This window comes from Meles meles, chromosome 7, assembly GCF_922984935.1.
Source record: "Meles meles chromosome 7, mMelMel3.1 paternal haplotype, whole genome shotgun sequence".
NCBI lineage: Eukaryota > Metazoa > Chordata > Mammalia > Carnivora > Mustelidae > Meles > Meles meles.
The window spans coordinates 4,834,079-4,848,367 of NC_060072.1; the positions used below are offsets into that span (position 1 = coordinate 4,834,079).

Sequence of the window (14,289 nt, forward strand, 5' to 3'; positions counted from 1 at the left end):
AACCCTGGGGCTCTCAGCTGGACTAGGAAACCCTGGGCCTGTCCCCCAGAAGCCCTGTCTTTGCCGGCCGGGGCCCTAACTGCCTCCCACATCTGCACCACCTGTGTCTAAACGTGCACACGGCTTTGGAGAAAACGCAGGAAGGTGTGTGCTGAGTAGCGCCGCTCCACGATCCGGGAGGAGAGGGAGGGTGGGGTGACAGGCTCAGGACCAGAGGCCTCATCGGCTGTGTGTCCTCAGAGAAGTTGCTGGCCCTCTCTGAGTCGCAGCACTTCTCCAGGACAATGGTGACAGCAGGTGAAGGAGGGGACCTCGCCCAGAGCTGAGCACACAGTAGGGCTGCAGGGAACATTGATTTCTTTTTGGGAACCACGTCCTCAACCCTCCACCACCAACCAGTCAGTCCGTCCTTCCTGACCCCGGGGAAGCTTGGGCCAAGGACAAATGCTTGGGTTTGGTGCTAGGGGGACAAATTTAAAATCGCAGGCAAACAGGTGTCTCACAGAGCACTCAAATAGGGCGAGCTCCGTTCCTGGCCCACCCCCACTCAGGTGTAAGAATGAGGGTTTCATCTGCTTGGCTCGCTGCCTCGTCCCCAGCTCTCAAGCTCTTATTTGATGTGTCCCCATTTTGCAGGTGAGGAACGCGAAGCACAGAGAGGTTAGGTACCTGGTCTGGGGTCGCCCAGCTGGTTAATGACCGGCGCAGCGTCTGAGCACGGGCAGTCTGCTCTGGCCGGCCTAGAGGGCCACTCGGCTGTCAGGGCCACATCTGCAGCCTCGTCCCCTCGGCCAGGGAGCCAGACAGGACAAGGCAGGCAGGAGGCAGGAGACAGAGCTCGAGGGCTGCAGATGCCCCAGGAAGCCTTGGGCAGGAGCTGGCTCTCTGTGCAGGTACCAGCCAGAACAGGCCCCGGGGCAGGGGGAAGGTTCAGGCGCCGGGAGGAAGACGGGGTGTGGGGTCCAATTCCAGTCCGGAGAGGAGCAGGGACAGGAGCCGATCTTCCCACACCCATCCTGGGCCAGGCACTGAGCCGGGCACCTGGACATTTAGCCTGGCTGACTCAGGGCAGACAGTGGCAATGAGCTATCAGCTGTGATAGGAGGGAGCCCAGACGGTACACTGCCCAGATGGGGCATCAGGGAGAGCTTCCAGGAGGAGGTGAGAGCTGGAATGATCTTCAAGGACGAGTAATAATTGGACCAAAAAAAATAATAAGCGGGGGAACAGGGTGTCGCTGGTGGAAGGCAGAGCAGGTGCAAAGGCCTGGGTAAGTCAGGACCTGGGGGTCTCCGCGGGGAACAGCTGCCCTGAAACAGAGATCATCTCGAGGTTCTTTTCTCTACTGGAATAATCAGATTCCTTTTTTCTGGTGAGAGCCTCTTTTTTTTTTTTTTCTGATGAGAGCTATCTTGCGGATAATACTCCACAAGAGGCCCGAAAGGCCCCCTGAAAGACTTCTGGGTCTCACAACCTTCTCTAGTTCCGCTCTGTCCCTGCCCCGAGGACCACGGCAGACCCAGACAGAGATCCCCAGATCAACCGGAAGGGATCAGTCAGGGTGCTTAGGACAGACTGGGCCCCAGAGTCCAGAAGAAAGGACCAGACCACATCCTGTGACCAGGGTCTATGCCGGTGGGTTTTCTCCCTCGTGACAACGAGTAAGCCATGCTATTGGAGCAGCCGGGAGGGGCTGAGGGAAGCAGTTTGGGGGGGCAACACCACAGGCAACCCGGAGCTCGAATTCCCTGTCTACCCTCCTGAGCGGTGGGACCCGGGCAGAACCTGCAACCTCTCACCCCCTCCGGGCCCCCAGAAGCTCAGGGGTCATCAGGAGAGGGTGACGAGGATCCCAGCAGCCCTGAGCCCGAGCACAGGGGTCCCCATGGCCAGCCCTCGTTGTTGTTCTCCCGCTCGGCTACTTCCTCCTCCCGGGAATGGTCACGCTGTCCTTCCCTTTTATGCCTCATTTTCTGTCATCAAAGTGCCCGCGCTCGCGGGACAACGCCGGGGGTGCGCAGATACCAATGCCCTCTCGCCACCCCTGTGCCGCCCACGTGCCCTGCAGCTCCCCCCACCTTCCAGCTGTCACATCTGTACATCGGGTTGTGTGTCTTGGGTTTTTAATTCAACATTCTGTCTCAGCGAGCTCCCCGCAGTATTGAGAAGTCTTCGTAACACGGTTTTAATAGCTGCCTTAATTGTCCGTCGGGAAATGATGGGCCATAAGTCGGTGACCCACTTCCCTGACTCAGGCCACCGGGGGCTTCTGACTCCCTGCCCCCCTCCCCCACAGTGGGTCTCTTTCCACCTCTCGGAGCTTTGCTCCGTCTCATGCTGGGCCCCGGGTTTCCAGATGCGGGCGTCGAGCATCCCACCCGGGCGAGTCCGGACGGCGATGGGGCGCTGCCTCCCTCCAGCAGCGCCCGTCTCAAGGGAACGACCCCACCTGCTACAAAGATTTTTGGTTTTTTTAAACGGGCAGGAAACAGAGCATTTAGACGCAATACCTGTTAGAGGCAGACAGACCTGGGCTCATCTCTTGCTCCCCCATTTTTTGATTCCTGGCGTACCTCAGCCGGTGACCTAGCGTCCCCCTCATCCCCTGGAAGCCGGTTGCTGGCATCAGCGCTGTCTGGCTCAGCAAGAGCAGACGCAGAAGACCGTGGCCGGCAGAAACCGCTCAGCCAGTGTTGCTCCTGCCCCTCCTGGCATCACGGCAGCGTGTGGCAGGCTTTCTGCGATGCTGAGGACAGCAGTCAGCTGTCCCAGGGTCCACAGCCCTGTGGGTCCGAGCACTAGCTGGCCAGGGAGCAGCCAATACCCAGAAAGGGTTTCAGTGGATCAGTAGGAGTTTTCTGGAGGTGGAAATATGGACATCTAGGCACAGTGCTGCTCAAGCTAAATCCCAGAGGATGGGAAAGGCCAATGAGAAGTGGGGAGCCATGGGGAGGTCCAGGTCCTCATACCATCCCCGTGGTTCCCAGCCCCTCACTGGTCCCCTTCACTGCTCCCTCCTCATCAACACAGCCTTAGATACCAGAGGGCCCAGGTCTCCTTCCTTGAGCCCTCGCTCTCCATCTCTACCCACCCATGGGAACTCCACTGGCATACCAGCTCCAGACTTGTCCCTCTGCACCCGGCTTCCGGGTCTGTCTCCGCTGCAGTGTCCCCACTCCCCTACCTCACCCCGACTCCAGACTCAGCTACGCAAACCCTGAGTGTTCACAGGCGCCCCCTTCAGGTGTTCAGATCGCAAACTGTCACACCCAGGGTCCCCTGCCCTCCCGCCATCTCCTCAGGACAAAATCCCGATTCTTTGCTGCTTCACACATCTGTCTGATCAGGGACACCAGGAAAACGGACCCCGAATCCGCCCTCAGTATCCATCTACCAAAACCAACCATCTGGTCCGCCCTCTTTCCTGGACCAAGGTGGTACCTTCTGAATCTCCTCCTGCTTCCTTTCTTTGTCCCCCACAGCAGCAGAGCAATCCTTTTAATATGTAAATCAAAGCCCATGGATGTCTCCCCCTCTCTAGAAGATAAATCCAAAATCCTTTCAGTGGCCAACATCTGATCTGATACCCTTCCCCAGTCCCTCTGTCCTCATCTCCCCCATTGGCTCCAACCACACTGGCCTCCCTGCCATTCCTGGATCTTGCCAAGCTCACTCTCACCTCAGGGCTTTTGCACCTGCCACTCCCTCCGCCTGAAACTCTCCCTTTCCAGATTCCTGCTCCATTCGGTCCCTCCCTTCCACCAGGCACGTGCCAAGATGTTACCTGATCAGAGAGGCCTTCCCTGGCCAAGATCTACAAATTAGCATAGCCCCCCACCACTGCTACCCCTCTGTACCCCCCTCATCCTCTCTCATCTTCTCCTCGTGCTCATGGCCTTTTGCTGTGTTGGTTTTCTTATCTGGCGTCTGTCTCCTCTGCTGTAAGGAGACCCCAAGAGAGTTGGGATTGGTCTGTCTTGTGCTCGGCCATACCCCCAATCCCCATTAGTTAGTGCTCCATGCTAAGTGTTTAATGAATGCGTCCTAATCTGTCCAGCGCCCAGCACGCAGTAGGCATTCATTAAGCCTCAGATCAGTGAATGAATCTCATTATTGTTGTTAGTTACAGTACCTCCCACTTCCCGAGGATCTGTTGAGCTGAGCAGCAGCCACAAGCAGGATCATGGCATGTCCCCAACCATACAGCAGCTTGGCACCTGAGGTCCATGAATGCAGGAGGAAGTGAGGCTCAGAGAGAGTTAGCAACTTGTCCTGAGCTGCACAGCAGCGGAGTCAGATGGGATTCACACCCAAGCCCAGCTGACTCCAAAGCCCACATTTTTTGAGTGGGAAGCAGTGTAGTGGCGCTCACCAAGCACGTGGCCTCATGCTGGACATGACCATGCTGGTCTGGTCCCGCCCTTGGGGCAGGAGCCCGAGGATCCCCCGAAGCACATGAGGCCTGAAGCTCCAGGCACTAGCACACCAAACCCTCTCTGGCCGGGGCCCAACAGCAGCTGAGAATTTGGTGTGGTGCTGACCCGGAACTGGCTCTGTAGCATCCTCCAGGGGGCGTGTGGCTGCTCTGGTTTGGTCTGGGGGCAGCGGCTTCATCTTCCCTCTGGCTGTGAAGATCTGTGAAGGTCTTTCCCAGCCCTCAGAATCTCTCTGGAGCCCAGAGGAGATGCTGAGGCAGCCAGGTGTCCCCGTCTATCCAACTATAGGTGTCCCTGTCCATTACCTGGCAGCTCCCTATTTGCCTCCTGCCTGTGAAAAGTATTTAACTTCTCCTGGCCTCACTTTCCCTGTCAGTAAAATGGACACAGGTAGATTTGCCCTGTGGGATGATCGCGAGGGTTATCACGGGGCCCAACAAGTGACAGGTGCCTTGAGACACTCTAATTGTAATTATTGTTGTGGTTATTAGGAGGCAAGTAGAACAGAGAGGAAGGCCACACAGTACCCCCCAGACAACTCTGGGTATTTTGCATTTTCTGCTTTCTTATGCACGTGGGTTAATACTCTCCTAATAATGATGTTCACGTTTTGCTTTCTAATTATATTCACTTAGCATTAAATTAGCCATTACCCTGTGGTTTTACTTCATTTTTCTAAATATCATTTTAGTAGCTACCCAGTAGTAGTACCCATGTGCTAGTCTTACTGTGCTTTTCCCCTGCAGCAAGGCCTTGTACAGCTTACGGTTGTTTTTATTACGACAAATAATACTGCAGGAGGGCAAACATACCCCAGAAGATTAGGGGCAGCAATAAACACCTTTAAGTGTTTATGGTTTTCCCTTTTATGACGTATTTCTCCTGGATACATTTCAGGCCGGGAAATGATTGAGTCGAGGGGCATGGCTGTTGTAGGGCTCTTTGTACCAATGCCAAGCTCCTCCCCACGGGGACTGTCACCAGCCGCAGCTTACGAGGGTGGGACCCCCTCATTTTTTAGTGGTTTGCGTTTCTTTGATTGTTAGCCGAGACTGAACACCTTTCTTTTCACTTGTTAATTAACTATATTACCTCTCTCGTGGGTTGCCCATCTATGTTACTGCCCCCAAGACAGGTGTTAATTGAAGGCATTTCCATAAAGCAACTTTTGTTTTCCAAACTTGCTCCTGGGTGTTGCTCTTGCCTGTGTATCTCCTTCCCCTGTACTGTTTATTTAATACATTTTTAATTGGCTTTAATTCAAGTTGCTTTTTGAAAAAAAAAAAAAAACCTCAGACTTGCTCTAAGCAATCACATCTTTGGTTTAAGAGTTTTATTTTTCCTAATACACATTAAAGCAAATGTATAGGGCAGCTGGGTGGTGCGGTTGGTCAAGCCTCTGCCTTTGGCTCAGGTCACAATCCCCAGGTCCTGGGATGGAGTCCTGCCCTGGGCTCTCTGCTCATTGGAGAGGCTGCTTCTCCCTCTGCCTGCCACTCCCCCTGCTTGGGCTCTCTTGCTGACAAATACATGACTAAAATCTTTAAAAAAAAAAATGTTAAAACATGTGTATAAACATAGCCCCAGATGGGGCTTCCTTGCACTGGCTCACAAAAGCTAGTAGTTAACTTTTTAGGGATTTTGTGAGCCCATTGTTGAATACAGCTGCTATAAAAATGAAATGATATAAGCCAACAATTAAATAAATTATATGAAACACGAAAGTAATAGACATGCGACACTTGTTACTTCCTCGTGATTTTGCTACATTTCCTACCATCTATGCTCTGGAGCTTTTATATCCCTTGGGTGTGTGTAGTGAAACTTACATAATACTGGTTATTGCATCTTTTCCCAACTCTGACATTCCACTGACGGTATTTACACCATGGCAATGGGTCCTCTCGAGCTCTGGTCTTTAAATGTTCACTGGCATGCCACTGCACGTGATGTTTCAAACACTCACGTGTTCAGCACCTCCGACTGTGTCTGTGACTTTTAGTGTGGAGCAGTGAACGTGTCCGTCCCTGCTTGTGAAACTGGATCCCGGTGCTTCCAGGAACACCCCTAGGCAGGAATCCTGGGCGATTGTAGCCGGGGCAAGAGGCAAGGTGGTCCTGGAAAGGGGATTCATCCACCCTTTCCAGTGGCTGCTCCTTCCAGGAACAAAGAAAATAAGGGAGATGAGAAGGCAGGAGGAGCAGTCAGAACTTCCGATCACCCATCCGGCTCTTGGTCCCTGGAGGGAACATCTTGCTCTGCCCCTATGCAAACTTGCCAGCCCTGTCCACTTCAGCTTCCCAGCACCAGAGTACACCGTGGTGAGCATGCGGCCGGATGCCATTAGTTCACTCCGTCAACCTGTGCTGGCTGAGGGTTGGCGGTGCCGGGGCCAAGTGCAGGGACTAAAAGATAAGAGAGCCACAGCCCCTCCCGCAAGGAGCCCCAACCAGTGATTTGCAGAAAATCAATCCTGGCCACTTACTTTATCTGGAAAATCAATGTACTCAGTCACAGGGTGAGTATACCTTACAGAAGTTTCTGGAAAAGTCCAAAATGGCAGACTTGACTGTCTGCGGAGCCCTCTTTCGGCTTAAGTTCCAGATAGGTTCGCTGCTTCTGGGCCCAGGGGGACGAGCTAGGACCACGAGTCCAGCCGACCAGATCCATAGGCCCTGTGACCTTGGGCAAGTCACTGGTTCCTCCCAAGCTCCTTTGCCTGGATGTGAAAATTGGGAGGACAGAGATGGAGCCCACCAGGAACCTGGCACAGAGCAGGGGCTCAGCCACACGGCGCCCCATTCCCAGGGGCATGCTGCCAGGTGACCCACGTGGTCAGACATGCCTCATCCTTGTCCCCACTCCCAGCCACGCGGCCCTACGCATGCTGCCCAACCAGTACACTGGTCTGAATTCAATTAAAATTCCCTAACCCAGTCACTGTGGCCCGCTCCTGTGTAAACAAACATGCCAGTTTGAGCGAGCAATTAACCAAGAGATGTTTCCACGGAGGCCTGGGCAAATCTGGGGGATCATTGCCTGCGAGAAGAGAGGATGTTCCTTCACGTCAATTAGACAGGAATGCTATCTGATTGCCCCCTGGGCTGCAGCAGGGTAATGGGGAAGCTACAGGATTGCCATGAGGCTGAGCCCACAGCCGTAATGTGCTCTGAACCCTTTAGTTCAGGGGCTCTTGATGGGCCGGGCTCCGAGACTGGGCAACCCAAGCGTAAGAAGCAGGAATTTATCTCCATCGGTATAGACCAGGGAGGACCCGGGAACCTTCCCTTCTTTGTTCCATCCATCATTCAAACTCTGGCCTTAGCTGTGAAAATATTTACTTCCAGGAATAAATGCTTGTTGCGCAGTGAGACTCCTGCGTGGGCATCCCGCTGCCGTCAGAATGATGGAAACCAACGCTCGCCTGCTGGCCGAGAGGGCGCCGGCTCCTCATACACGCCCTCCAGAATAGGCTTCTTGTTATTTCTGAGGTGCCCTGGAGGGTTCTGGGGAGAGCTCTTTGCCTGATGGCTTGGGCCGCAGGCTCTGGGTGTGGTTCCAACCCGCCTCAAGTCCTGGGACCTGTGACTTCAGGAATCCCTGGGTGGGGCAGCCCCCTAGGTGGCAACAAGGACTCTGGTGTCCCCCGAGACCCCCTGGGCTGGGCTGGCACCCAGCTCTGTGTTGCCCAGCTGTGTGTCCTTGGGCAAACTGCTTCACCTCTCTGAGACGTTGGCAGGGAAGCCAATAATCCGTGCCTGGCAGGGCAGTCATGGGGAAGCCATCTGAGGATGTGCTGGGACCTCCAAAATCTCCACCTTTCCTGGTCTCTGTCTACTTCGCTGCAGGGAAAGGGGTCCCTTCCCAACACTGCCTCCGCCCCTTCTCCCAGTGTGAAGTTGCTGAGAGTTTATGTCATAGCTCATCAGCCAGACAAGAAAAAGGGATAGATTGTGCTAGATTGTTTAGCCTGGGCTCTTCGTATCCCAGAATCCACTTCCCTGGCAAGGCTGGCCAGAGTTGTCTGAGTTTCTGGAAGCCCCAAACAGCATCACTGGGCCTAGAGGTCTCAAAGCCAGAGAGACACGGCTACAAAGGTGCCCCCGGCCCCCCGTGTGTCACAGATTTTCCGTCTGCATCCGATTCTTCTTCCTGACTGCTGACCCCAGCCCGCACATCCCACAGACATGCCCCACATTGCTCACGGAAAGCAAGACCCTTCCATGGGTCCATGGACCCATGGACCCCAGGTCCCTTGGCTGCCTCTCAGCTCCCAGTGCCCTGCAGATGGGTCCCGTTCTCCCACCCAGTGCAGCTGAGGGACACTTCTCTGAGCCTTTGACTCCCCGTCCTCGACCTTCGCTGTCCCAGAGTGTGGCAACAGGAACTCCTATGATAAATGCCTTATTCCACGTCAGCCCAGCGGCTGTGGCCCACCTGGGCCCTGATGCCGTCACTCACATGACCCTGTGGGGTACGTCTTCATCCCCTCTGGCATCCAGATGTGTCCCCGGCCAAGGTGTCTGTGTAGTGAACCGCCGCTACCTTCTCCCCTGAAAATCCACCTCGGGATGGAGCCTCTCGTGGTTGGTGGCATCAGCAGAGGGAGGAAAGGCAGGACACCACGGGGCGGCTGTCTCGACGGCAGAGATCGTGTCCATTGGTTTCAGGAAACCATGGGGCAGCCATGCACTTTGAGCGGCGAGTGACTTGGTCAGATGGGAGCTTTGACAAGAGCCCCCCGCCATGGGCAAGGTCGGCGGTAGGAGGCAGGAGTGGAGCCAAGGAGGCCGTGGGGAGGCCATTGCTGTGCCCCCGGGAGGAGACTTTGGGGGCCGCTGAGCTACTTTGGAAATGTTTCAGAGGCGGTGCAGACAGGATGACGGAGGGATGGGGCCTGGGCGCAAGGAAGGGGGCACCCCGGACGGCTGTAGGGTCTGACCCGAGGGGCGTGTGGTGTTGTCACCCATGAGGAAGGACCCCGCTGGAGAAGGGGCGGAGCCAGGCACCCAGGCAGGGCGTGATGGGGCCTGTTGCCGCTGGCTGTGGCCGGAGCCCCGAGCTCTGCCCCACCGGTGCGGACGTACGGGGCTGGAACGCGCATCCTGAGGCCAGAGGCAGGTCCCAGGTGGGCAGGAGGGACAAGTGTGTGCCAGGTGGGCAGCGGGAGGCCCCAGGAGGGATGGTGGGCTTGGAGCATATTGCCCAGGAGATACGGCCTTCTCTCTGGTTCTGAGGCCAGGCAGCAAAGCCAGAGACCAGGATGTGTGTGTGTGTGTGTGTGTGTGTGTGTGTGCGCGCGTGTGTGTGTGGTTTGGTCTCAGTGTGTGTAGTGGGATGTCTGCATCCTGTGTGTGTGCAGCAGAGTGTGTGTTGTGTGCACTCTCTCGTGCTTGGCTATGACCCTGGCTCCAGCCTCGGCCCCTCCCGCCACCTCTGGCCCAGCCCGAGGACTGAGAAAGGGCTGTGGGCACGAGCAGGGGTATTTGAGGCAGCCCAGGGAGCAATAACATAAAAACAGCCTCGGGTCAGCGGTCCCCAGGAGGGAACACAGAGACTGGGACAGAGCCAGGGCCAGGGCTCGGGGAGCCGTGGTCAAGGGCGAGGTACAGACAGCTCCAGAGCTGGGAGGCACGTTCATTTCACAAGGATTTGCAAAATAGGGACCAAAGCCTGGGCTCCCCTCCCGTCCAGGGCTGGGTACACAGAATATGTCAGACCCTGTCTCCTCCCGTGAGACCCGCCTCCCAGCCTGGTCACCTCACTGGGTTCCCCACCCCCTCCCCTGCACCGAGCTCCTACTCATCCCTCAAAACCTTGCTCAGGCTGCTCTTCTCCCTGAGGCCCCCACCCTCGCGCCAAGGTCCTCCCTCCCTGCTCCCCACTCTCATCACAGCCAGGCCCATGCGTTCTGTTATCACATCTGTGCCCACTGGATGGGGGAGGCCATGGACAGTCTGGGTCCTCCTGCGGTTCCCAGTGCCTGGAGCGGAGCCCTGGGCTGGGAGTCATGGCTGCTTGTCGGTCTCTTTCCGCCGCCGGCTCACTGTCTGACCTTGGGCAGCCTCGTCCCTCCCCAGGCTTCGCTTTCCCCATGCGACAGCACGCTTCCGCGGCATCTTTCAACTTAAAACCCCTCTGACCTTCTCTCTGGCTAATGGAGACGCCGATTGGGGACCAGAATGGATGTGGAAAGCCCTTGAAAAATTCATCACAGGAAGCAAAGGGGGAGTCTTTTATTTCTGTAGAGCAGGAGGAGGTGGGGCCGTGACAGAGGCCGCGGTCGAAGAGGACAGCGTCTCCGTCTCCATCCCTTTGTGGCGCTGAAGGCGCAACGCGGCTGTCTTGCAAAAGCCGTGGCATCAAATATTTACCAAAGTGGCATTAAAAATTAACCTTCGGGATGTCGATGTTTAAAGACCCCCCCGAGCTCCCCAAGAAACATCCAGAAGTCAGGAGGGTGAGGGGCTGGGAGGGAGTCGGCACACAGGACTGGGATAATGAAGCTCCCCGAGCCAGGCACAGCTCCCCATGGGCCCCGTGTCTGTGGGGCGCCGACCTGGTCAGCCCTTCCAGGCTCCCCGCAGCCTGCCCGATAAGCCAGGTCCTTGGCACTGGGGCAGAGGACACTGGTACATTCGTGCCTCGGAAGGAAAGTCGGGGGCATCACCTGCAAGGCTGGCTGGGGAGGGGGGGATGGTAAGGAAGAGGGGGGCTCCGGAGGGGAGAGCTGGGACCCTGGACCGAGCCACCGGGGATACACTGATGGGATTTTCTGAGATGGGACCCTAGGGGTGCGTGTGGCTTTGGGTACCAGCGGCGTGGGATGTCTGAAGTTTGAGATGCTTGTGAGCCTCAGGGGGTCATGTTGGGGCCACAGACTAGCCGGATCTCAGAGGAAGGTCTAGGCTACAGCCAGCTTGAACTTGACCAAGGGCATTTGTCATGGAATCCGAGGGACTGGATGTCACCTGGGGGGAGGATGAAATGTGTAGGAGCTCTTGGGGTGGAGGGAGGAACTGGGAAAGAAGTCAGTGAGGGGGGAGCAGCCCGTGAGGCAGGAGGAAACCAGGAGGCATGGTGTCCAGAGACTTAAAGGGGCGTGTCCTCAGAGGAGCAGGGACAGCCTAAGGGATGTGGCCCCCTGGCCTCAGACGCCAGGACCAGATGCCCTGCCCTTTGCCCATTGCTCCCACGATGCATCGTCCCTGTCCCCACCCCCCAGAGCAGTGGGTGTGCTCCTAGAAACACAGACACAACACTTGTCTGTGGAATGTGCGGGGAAGAGCCGACGACCAGAGCCACGCCCCCACGCCCCCCCCCCCACCCCGCCTCCCATTCCCCGGGATGACAGCTATCTTCTTTCTCCGGGAAAGAAAGTGAGGTTTCACATTCGAGTCTTTCAAATGACACAGTGTCCTATAAAATGCAAAGTAATTCCAGTTTGTCCACAAATAAGATCTTTGTTGGGTTAGCGTCTCATCTTTCCTGGTGACCCAGTGAGCAGGAAAGGACTGTGTTCCCCGGGGCACTTCGGAGAGGAGGGCTGCCCCCGTCCCACCTGCCATGGACCACGTCCACGCTAAGTGCTCAGAGCTGGGACCCGCGCCCGTGCTCACCTCCTAGCTCTCGCCTAACACGAGGAAGGAGGATATGAAGCCCAGATCCATAAGTTCAAGATGAGTCTTAGGAACACCTGCTGTCCAGCTGTCGGCCGAGCTGGCCCCTCCTGGAGTTTCTAGGGGAGAATCTGCTCTCTTGCGTCTCCAGCTCCCAGAGGCATCCACGTTCCGTGGTTCGTGCCTTCAATCTTGACTCTGCTCTGACCTGTTTCTGTCCTCACCTTGCCTTCTCTGACTCTGGCCCCCTGGACCCCTCTTTGAAGGACCCTTGTCACGACACCGGGCCCACCTGCATAACCCAGGACGAAGTGCCCATCGAGGGGTCCCCAACCTACCCCCACCAGCAGACTCCTTTTCGCTGTGTGAGGCCACATTCACCTCTGGGGACCGGGATAGGAACCTCTTTGGGGGCCTGAATTGTGAGGGGTGACTCATGGTGGTTTTATGTTATATCTTCCCAACGCTTGTGTTACACAAACACACCTCCTCCAGGCAGCCTCCCAAGACCGCCTCTTTTGTGGCTAAGAGCTCTGTCCTCAGCATGCCTGCCCCATTGGCCCCCTGTAAGATGGGGACCCTAGGCCTCCACTTCCTGGGGTTGCCATGGGATTGCGGTGGAAGGCTGCGGGAAGCTCCTAGCCCTGCACCTGGCACCGAGTCAGCGCCCCACAAACCCAGCTATCATGGCTCCGAGGACCATATTGTCTGCAGCTCACCTGGCAATTAGTCTGTTGGGCCTCGTGACTCCTCTGCTTTTGTCAGTTAACGGTTATTGTCACCGACTCTCCCAGCCTTCTGGAAACGTTCATTGTTATTCAAATTGCCAGGTGCTCCGTCTTATCTTCCCTGTCAGGCTGCAGACTGCAGCTGGGACACTCCTCCTCCCTTCCCTCCTCCTGGGCCCGACACCCGCCCGGGGCCCAGGCTCTGCACCTCTCCCCTCCGGGGGGCTTGCAGTGGCCCACCGCCCTGCCAGGGACCTGCCCCCAGCCCGCCAGCCCACTCCCCTGCACCAGAGCAAGGGCCGTGCACAGGGGCAAGCATCCCAGGCTGCGCTCACTAGACACCTGACCCTGGGCAAGTTCCATTTCCTTCCTGAGCCTCAGTCTCCCCCTCTGTGCGTGGGGGAAATGGTGTGCCTGCCTCGCAAGGAGAGCTGAGTGAGACCGTGCGTGGAAAGTGCTTGCACAGAAGAAATAGCCAACACCCATCAGCCCAGACTCCTGCCCTTGTTAGAATCAGGAACGAGCAGTGCCCGTGCCTGCTCTCAGAGCCCCAGGATCCTGTCCAAACGCCTTCTCCTGGCAGGGGAAGTGCTCAGTGACAGCCACATTTCCAGACGCACCCTTGCCAGGAGCAGCTGGCCGCCCACTACGAGCCTCTGAATGGCCTTGACTGAGGCTGTGTCCCTCCTCCTGCATACTTTCCTCATCTTCCTGACCTGCTCAGGCGCCGGCTCCCCAAGAGGTTTCCCTGAGCCCCCCTTCTGCCTCTGTCCAGTCCCTGCCCCCAGGGCCCCCAGGACCTCACCCCTGACGCCACGTGGACCTCCCACTCTTGTTTGGGGGCCCCTGTGTGGCTCTCCCACAGCTCAAAGCCCTCAAGGGAAGAGCCCACACCTGACGCAGGTCTGTGCCCACAGCAGCCGATGCAAGCCTGGCAGAAGATGCCACCGGTGAGGGCTTCCAGAAGGACCCGGTCGGAGGCATTGGCCTGGGTACTGAGTGAGGGGAGCAGCGGCCACTTGTCCCCAGGTTCTGCCGGGCTTTGGCAATGAGGGGCCAGGCCATCTGCAAAGTGCCCAGGAGGACCGACAGCCCCAGGGACAGGGACATGTACTCCCTGCACTCCTTGCCTGGCCGAGGCATGGTAGCCACAAAAGCAGAACTGAACTTGACCTTTGCTGAAGTTTTGCTCTGAGGCATGGTATCCCCTAGGGCAGGGGCTGATGGGCCAAGCCCGAGAGCCAGCCTGGCAGGGAGGGTCCACAGCAGTGAAAGTCACCCTTGGCCAGCGAGGAGGATGGTCCCACAGGCCTGGAGCAGCATCAGGTGGGTTCTGAGGCCCAGAGAGGTGAAGTGACTTGCCCAGGGTCACACAGTTGGCAAGGGGTAGAGCAGAGACCCAAACCCAGGCCTGCCCCAGGACCAGTGGCCATTACGGCCCCCCAGCCCCTTGGTGGGAGGGGATGCCAGCGCCACGTGGTCCTGACTGTCACAAAGTCACGCTGT

At 57.0% G+C, this 14,289-nt stretch overlaps 1 protein-coding gene across 4 annotated transcripts in view; it reads left to right on the top strand.

Moving 5' to 3' along the window:
* Positions 1 to 14,289, top strand: part of SHISAL1 (shisa like 1) — a 73,109-nt gene that overhangs the window by 47,449 nt on the left and 11,371 nt on the right. The gene's annotated exons all lie outside the window — the stretch shown is intronic.